Raw genomic sequence first — 8,367 nt, 5'->3', positions numbered from 1 at the left:
TTTTCCGGGACTGGCCTTTCTACTGCTCTTTTCTAATAGGGGCACCATTTGGAGGTCCATCTCCTCCACATGACAGCACTACACAGTTGCCCTCAGGAATGTCAGATCTTGCAGATCCCATTTTAAACTTCATTTTGTAAGTTCCAGGAGCCTCCCTGGGGTTTAAATTATTTGAAGACATGAACAACAAACCGCTGGGCAATTTTGTGGAGAAAAATGAGGCTACATGACAGGCTTATTCCATACCAGTATAAAATAGGGTGGCTTCAACAAACTCAGTATTTGCTGGCTTCAGGTGATTTCTGAGTAATAGGGCTACAAATGAATTGGCAGTATGTCTAAGATCTCTCAGAGTTTTATGCTGGCATCATCCAGATACAAACCTACAGACCTAGATGTGCAAGGAAGTACTTGGACTACCTCTGCAAAGAAAACAAGTTAGATCTTCTCACTCATCTGCTCTTGCTCATCTGGAAAAAAATCTCTAAGAACAACGTGAGCTTTCACAAGTTTCATCTGGAGGGATGTTTGAAGTACAAAACTCTTAAATATATAAAAAAGATCTAGTTTTCCTATTATAAAAATATGCCTTTATATATCCATCCCCTCTCCCCCTCCTTGAGCTCATCTAGATAGTAGTTTCTACTACATCAGAAAATCATTCTTAAACACTAATCTAAAAAAACACAAAAAAACAACAACCAAAAAAAAAAACAACCAAAAAAAAATTTCAACTAATGTGGTTCTCCTGGCCACCACAGAAAACTCTTTTCCTGTTAAAGTTTCCCCTGTGTTCCCCCTCAACCCCCAAACGCACAATGGGATCACGGTATGTTTAAATGTGGTGTAACCTACAAAGCACAGACACAGAAGCAAGGGCAAAGAAAAAAGGGGGGGAGCAAAGAACATTTTCTTTGGAGGAAAACTGCTTGAAGAAAAGGGCAGCATAAAATCGTGGGCTCTGTAGCTCGACAAAGATACAGCAACAGCTTTTGCTGCAGTCATCCAGAGATCTAGGGAGCATGGAGTACCTGAAGGTATGTGTGGACGGCTGGTTTAGTAACATAGTTCGCAAGTAATTTTGGTGCTCCTAAAAAAATATAGCACAGGAGCTATACATTACTAGAAAGCTGAAGTTGTTGAAGAAAGCATAATGTTTTGGTATAGATATGCTGTATAGCTTTGATATTTCTAGCTCCAAGAGCCTAAACGGGCTCTTCTAAAATTGAAAGATTATATTATCAGATTTGAGATTATTAAAAAAATAGAGTTGTGGGATTTTATTTGCTGTCTTCTTTTTTTCAGATGTTAGAATTCACATACCCAACTTCTTCTGTAGCCAAAAGGGCTAGAATGGTAAGTGATGAAGACTGTGATTCTGATATCAGACCAGGATTTCACAGGAGATGCAAAAAAAGTCAAGTGTAAGATCATCAGGACTGACACTGTGAGTATTTTTGTTTGGTTGCTTTTTTTCCAACTGTTCATTGTAGGATTTTTATTTTTTACTGTATTTTGTAGGATAAAAAGTTATTTTAGCCAGCCTCGATGTCTGTCCTCTAAAATGTTCCCTGAATGCATGTCATTGCTTCCACATTTTCAAGTTCTTAAGCAGACAGCTGATGTTGCTCTTGCTGCATTTTACAGAGTAGATAGGAGTTCCTCTGACTACAGGTCCTTTTAGAAGGCTTCTTGCACTAGATAACTTCACAATACAGTGGACAGCTAACCTGCACAGAGAGGTAAAACGGGGTCATGTAATTATGTACAGGAAACATGAGGAGGAAAAGCACACAAATCTGCTTCTCTGCAGCCATAATTTTGTTGAAAGTCAACAAAAGGAACAATTCCAAATTGCTATCTATCTTTGTCACTGCCTCCCCTTCAAAAGCAGACCAAGTGCTTGCTGCCCGCTGGGAGGAGTTCAGAGCAGCTAAAAAACAAAACAAAACAAAACAACCCAACAAAACACCACCACACATGCAAACACCCCCCCCCCCCCCAAGCCTTCACAACCAAAATAAATTTATGCTGTCGTAATACAACCCGAAAGAGGCTAAACCAGAGCAGCATGTGGCAATCATGCTACTTAAAGTTTGGCCAGTTCATGCAGTCGCAAGGGCTAAAATCCAGAGGAGAAGGCTGAGTTATCACATACTAACAGACCACCCTGATCACCAAACCTAGTGCAGAGCACCCTCATCTATTGCTGATTTCAGCCATTAACACTTTCCCAGAAGGGTGCAATAGGTGAGATAAAATTATCTGCTCAGAATAAACAATCTCTCAGTGCTAATGAGGTTGCACACGCATTGGCAGAAGCCTGCAGTGAGTCTTGGATAATGAACTAAATGATAATTGCTGTGTATAAAGGACTTTTAAAAATAAGATCCACATTTAGAAAAGTAAATGGAATATTAGGTGCTTAAAGTTAAGCATCCTTTAAGAACGAAATAATCATGGCTTCAGCTTTCCTGCCCATAAAATGGGGATAATGTTACACAGCCATTTTCTAAATTACTACAGGATGTTTAGATGAGAGTCTCTACATTAAGGCGCAGTAGTGTTATTTTCAGTCTCTGTCCACACAATATGAAGTGCAATGCTTCCACAAACATGCCCTGTCTACAGTACCGCACAGTCAAGTCTGATTTAAAAAAAAATAAAGGAGAGTGATCAAGCACACATTACAGCTGTGCCACTGGGTCAGTAAGTGAGAAGTTAAAATAAGAAGTTCATTCAATAAAATATTGATTCTGGAAACAGATTACAGGAAATCATACCATACCACTAACTTAATTTATGAGTATTTATATTGCAGGAATTATACCAATATATCAAACACAATGCCTTCAACCTTAGTTCAAAAGAGAACTTTATCTCTAAGCTTTAACAACAGGACTGAAAATAATCAGGTTATATGGGCAGCATTTTAGCAGCCCATTTTCATCTTCTTTAAAAGCAACACTCTAATGCGTGATGGTTAAGGATCAAGTTGGGATTATGTGGAGAATGTTAAACATATACCAAATAATACATCTGTTTTGAATAAAAGATGTTGCATAGAGTCCCAGTTCATTTTTGTTCAACTCTGCTGTACGTGTTATAGCTGCTAAGTGAAACCATGCATCAGATAAATACATCACTTAAGCAACAGATTGCTAATCAATTGCCAGACATTTTCTGAAATACGTGGGTTGAAAATACTTGAAAAAAGAAAAAGCTTTTCTATTCAGAAAAAAAAAAGTTTCATGTTCTCTCACAACTCATGCTTCTACCTCTGAGCTGTTGGGAGCGCAACCACGGTCTCCAGGCCGGTGCTAGATAGCAGACATCATACCGTATTCTCTACCCATTTACAAGAGCTGGTCTGGCTGCAGGATGCGTTTGCAGATCTGTCTGTCAATCTCCAGCTGACAAACAGGTTGTTCCCAATAAAAGAACCACCAATACGTTCTATTTGATTGATATATCTTACAACTTTAATATGTTTTTGGCTATTGAACTAAGCAGCCAGCTTGTCAGAAAACAGAATTCCTGTTCTTTTCGAAATTCTGATACTTCGATATATTTTTAAAAATCTTCAACTGGAATGGGAAACAAAACTTTCCACAGCATACAGATTGTCAAAAACACTACATTGGACTCACAAATAATTTCATTTCAATAATGTCAAAACATTACACTCTAACATATTGATTTTAAATATCTAAATTATAAAATCTGTATTAGCATGGCTAGTTATCAATATTTAAACAAAACAAATATTTTTAATATTATTCAAACAAGTATTTGGCACTTTCTGTGGTCTTTGGAGTGAGCAACTAAAGAGGACCCCACATAGCATCAGAGAAGGTTGCTCACAGAGGGAGACCATTTCCTCCTCTGTTGATCCTTCCCTTGTCTCCTTCTCCTCACGGGCTGACTCCGTGTTCAGATCTGCTGCCCAGCCCTCTGGGGAAATCCATGAGGAAGCCCAGACCTTCATCTCAGGGGCAAATGTGACAAATAGAAATCACAGCTCAGTACATACTTCTCTTAAAGAACACTTGGAAAGAAGCCTCTTTTAGGAAATCAACACTTGGGATTTGATCGAGGGCAAGCTAACCCGGAGGGAGAATGACCCCTAACCAGGGGACAAGGCAAGATCACCTTGCCGTTGTCCTACATCAGGATAGTAATTCTTGTCCAGGTGCTGGTGCGTCTCAGTCTTCCATCTGTCCCAGCACTGGGAACTGAAGGACAAGTTAGCTCTGCTGCGAGACTCAGAAGCCAGGTTTCAATCCCTGCCAGTGGGGAGACAGGATAGGGACTGCCATTCCTGGAGCATCCAGGGTGCCCCAGACACAAGTCTTACCAGTAACAAGGCTGCAGGTGCCCAGTTACCACAGCACCTGAGCTTGCCACCAACTCCCCTAAACTCTTTCCCCTACCCTCCCCCACCTCTGTGCCTATGATGGTAATGCCCTACCCCTAATCCAAGGCCCCACTGCCTTTGAGGTCATCATGCCCTCTTCTTCAGGAGAAAAACCTCTGAAAATGGTATCCATATTTCCTTCCAATCTCCCCCAAAAGAACTGAACCCCTCCCTTCCTCTCTTACCCTGTGTCAAAAGACAAGGCAGACCAAGGTGTGCCCTGGTGCTGTGCTGAGCCAAGTACCTTTAATACTATCTTGGGTGACTCCTGTGAGAGGGTAGCCCACCTCAGATCCTGAAGAGCTCTTCTGCCTCATGAGCCTCCCTGGCCCCTTCCTGCACAGCACCATAGTAAGCTTCAACTGTACCCCCGAAACAGTTGTACAAGCTGGTGTTCCTCTCACTCTCTTTCCCTGCTGCTAGACCACAAAGTGGCTGCTCCTCTTACCATCACAAGATGGTGGGGAACTGTGGTGGGCCAACATATATTCCAAGCTAGTTCCTTGGTCCAGGAGGGATGTAAGTTGGAAAATCCTTCACGGAGCAGTAGACATGGACATGCTCATAGGATCCTCTGACACACCTCACTTCCACAGTGCAAGAGAAACTTGGTGCATACAAACATATTAGACTGTAGCTGCTCTTCTGGTTCCTCCAGAACTTCCTATTGAATTTCTGGCTGTGCTTCTCCCCTCCCCTCATTACTGAAACTCTCCCCACCTGCAGCCTTACCTCCTTGTTCTCACAGGAGCTCTCGGTCAACCTCCTCTTGGTTTTGACCAAGCTGGCTACCCACTACAGCATGGAGGATGAAGCTTGGCAAGGAGGATCCTGGCAGCTGTGGAGTCTATTTCTATTCCCTTGTATTTTCATGTCTCTAGGCAGAGAACCACTGGACACCAGCCCACTAGGGAATGGCGGAGGTGCCCTGTTCAGCGTTCCCTTCTAGCTCCTTGTTTTTCTGTTTATAATTCTCCCTACTTGTTCTCCCTACTTGCTTTTTCTCCTTGTTTCCTTCTCTTTACCCCTTTTTGGGGGGATGGGGCAGATGAGGAGAGCATTTAGTTTTTATTTTCCTAATAGGGAAAGAGCAGTAGAAACAGCTGCCCTACAGAAGACTAGAGAAGAGTTTAAGACCAGTGCAAGTATATAGAGATACTTACCCTGAATATTCAACCAACCTCTCAGTCTCCAGTTCAGGAACCTCCTGATCAAGAGGTGTTTTCTATGTGCTCAGTAATTTAAACTCTATTTGATGCCCTCTACTTCTTGTACTGGGGAAGAAGAAAAAAAAAAAAAAACAGCGACCAATCTCTCTTCAGCTTCTTCACCCCTCTCACTTCAACTATGTCACTGTATAATCACCTGTTTTCCATGCTGAAGTGCTTAGGACAATTGATTTTGATCACAGTCATGTTTCTCTGCAACCACAGTCTGAGCCTTCTCACATTCACATCAGGAAGAAAGACCAACCAAACCAGTCCACATACACTAATGAATTCTGGAGCTGTCGGCTCCCAGGAACACATGACCGCTCCTACATCAACACATATCAGAGACAGAAAGTTTGGTAAAAGCACACTCCTTGCCTGTCACCCAGACTGATCCTGGACTGACCTTCAAATATTTCCTCACTGGTGTAATTCTCTGTGGTTTTCTGATAACCTAAGGCAGATGCATGTGATGACAGGATAAATACTTTGAACCTGATATACTGCCATATTATTTTTTTTTTTGTAGTCCTTTACTGTGATTGTGAAGCAGGCACACTCTTACTCCCTGTAGTATCTGCTAAACACCATTTACAGTCCCACGGTGATCTGGCTGTAGACCCAAGTCCTTTCTACTACAAGGAGCAATCCTCCTGTAATAGACACTGTTCAGCATAAGAAAGCTACCAGTGCGAGGGCGTACACACTCCGTGTTTCTGAAATAAAGAAAATCTAGTCACATCAGCAGATGTTCCTGCAGCCGGTGGAAACTGGCACACACAAGAAATGTAACTTCCAGAAAACAATTTGATTTATGGAGTGGGAATTTTTCAAAGGAGCTCTTCCAGTGCAAAGGGACCCTTATTACCAGCCCTGCAAACAATTCTTATTGCTGGTCTTAGCATCTTGTCCTCAATATCTTGTTCTCCTCTTTGTTATCACACAACATAAATCTAAGCTACTCACCAACGTACGCTTTACTCTAGGATTTGTCTACAGTTATAGTCAGTGTTAGGTTATACCCAGCACAGCAGTAACAGCAGAGCTCTTCACTGGAGGTGCAAGGTATGCCAACTGAAGGGGATTTTGCAGGCCTGAACACGACAAGTTAATCTGGCAGCAGCGCTCTGCTGCCAGCACAGCTGTGTCCACCCCAGGAGTTTTGCTGGCTGAGCTCCACTGGGTACATGTGATTATTTTGCAGGCCCAAGCTAACATTGTAATGAGAGCGAAACTTCCTAATGCAGGCCTGGTCCTAAGTTTCCAACGTTTCCAACACTGATCTAAAAGCTCAGATCCCGCTGACTATATTGCACGTATCAATGAGCTTGCTTGCACCTGAACTACAATAGGTTAATTTATGTCCTCAACAACAACAACAAGAAAAAGTGGGAAGGCTGGTGACTCTGATGGATGGCAGGAACATCAGAACTGCTCTGCTAGTTTTTCTGTGGTACCAGTGTTTGAACGCTGTTTTTACAAGGCAATTGGTGAAGCTTGTTGCTGCTACTGCAACATGGGAGACACAGGATCGTGATGCACATTACAGCAGAATCAGACTTCAGCTTTGAAAAGCAGAGAAAAAACACCCACTTTTGGTTTTTTAGAACTTGCAGTACCACTGCTGCACAAAATCTTTTTTAAAACAAGGTTTTGTTAATTTGTTTAATTGCTGGGCTTACAGATGTCCTACTTTCAGCTCTAGTACAGGGCTGGGAAAGTAACAGAGTTAATAATATGGGTTTAGAAATGAATTAATGCATTGAAATTAATGCCAGATTAGCTCTTTACCTGATCTTTAGTAATGTTTTGCTATAGAACCTTACTCCTCTTGCGAGAAATCACCGGAAAAATCCTCTTTGTATGAAACTCCTAGGAAAAATAACGTAAGCTGGGAATCTTACACCATTTGATAAACAGCTTTGAGGAGAAAACAAAATGATGTGAAAGGGCTTTTTTTCACATACCTCACATTAGAAATGATAGTTTGTTCTTCCCAGTAGTTACATTTGGGTAACTTCAGTGTTTTATATAAGATCCCACAGTATACCCCACACTAGAGTTATATAAAAAGGTTAGTCAACCAGAAAAGAGAGAAAAAAAAAAAAAAAAAAAGGAAAAGCATCACCCCTACATACATGTCAGGCACATACCTCTTCACCCACCTCTGTTTAGAAGTGCCGTAACCAAGCGCATCCTCCTCTATCCTGAAGCGCCTTGTAGCCTTTTACAGATAATTTTTCCGATTCACTTCATTTAAAAACAAAACAACCTTCACTGAGATAACTTCTGTAACTTGTGTGAGAGATGCCAGGACTAGTCTGACATCTTGAGTCACTTGCCAAATAAAACAGTAAAATGGTGCCAATGCAACATTAACAGTGGTCATTTCACATTTTATAAATCAGGAAAATGAGTAAGATCTTGAAACATAAAATGAGACTCTTTGTACTCAGGCAGTATTTTACATGTCTTTAACTACTAAATATGTGGATTAACCTAATGATTTTTAAGTGAAAAAATACTAAATGTTCAGGATATGTACAGCATAGTCAAAGCTACACCCCTGCAAAAACTCTACCTTTTGCATTTCCTGACTTAAAAACAAAACTGAAGACTTGATAGCTTCATAAAATCTGTAATGTGGTGCATTAATAATAACCTCAATAAATGTTATGTAAAGTTAAATTCTGCTGCCAAGCATTAAGGTTTCCAAGTTAACACTCACTTGTGGATGAC

The 8,367-nt window shown here is 41.1% G+C and overlaps 1 long non-coding RNA gene across 1 annotated transcript; it reads right to left on the bottom strand.

Moving 5' to 3' along the window:
* Positions 1 to 901: 901 nt before the first annotated feature.
* On the bottom strand, positions 902 to 7,722 carry LOC135328771 (uncharacterized). The gene is made up of 3 exons (XR_010389822.1): positions 5,783 to 7,722; positions 5,581 to 5,691; positions 902 to 1,730 (listed from the first exon to the last, which is right to left on the bottom strand). It is a non-coding gene; the product is annotated as an uncharacterized LOC135328771 (long non-coding RNA).
* Between the last annotated feature and the right edge of the window lie 645 nt (positions 7,723 to 8,367).

This window comes from Dromaius novaehollandiae, chromosome 1, assembly GCF_036370855.1.
Source record: "Dromaius novaehollandiae isolate bDroNov1 chromosome 1, bDroNov1.hap1, whole genome shotgun sequence".
NCBI classification, from domain to species: domain Eukaryota; kingdom Metazoa; phylum Chordata; class Aves; order Casuariiformes; family Dromaiidae; genus Dromaius; species Dromaius novaehollandiae.
The sequence above is the reverse complement of the archived record's forward strand: the minus strand, read 5'-3'. Positions and strand labels throughout refer to the sequence as shown.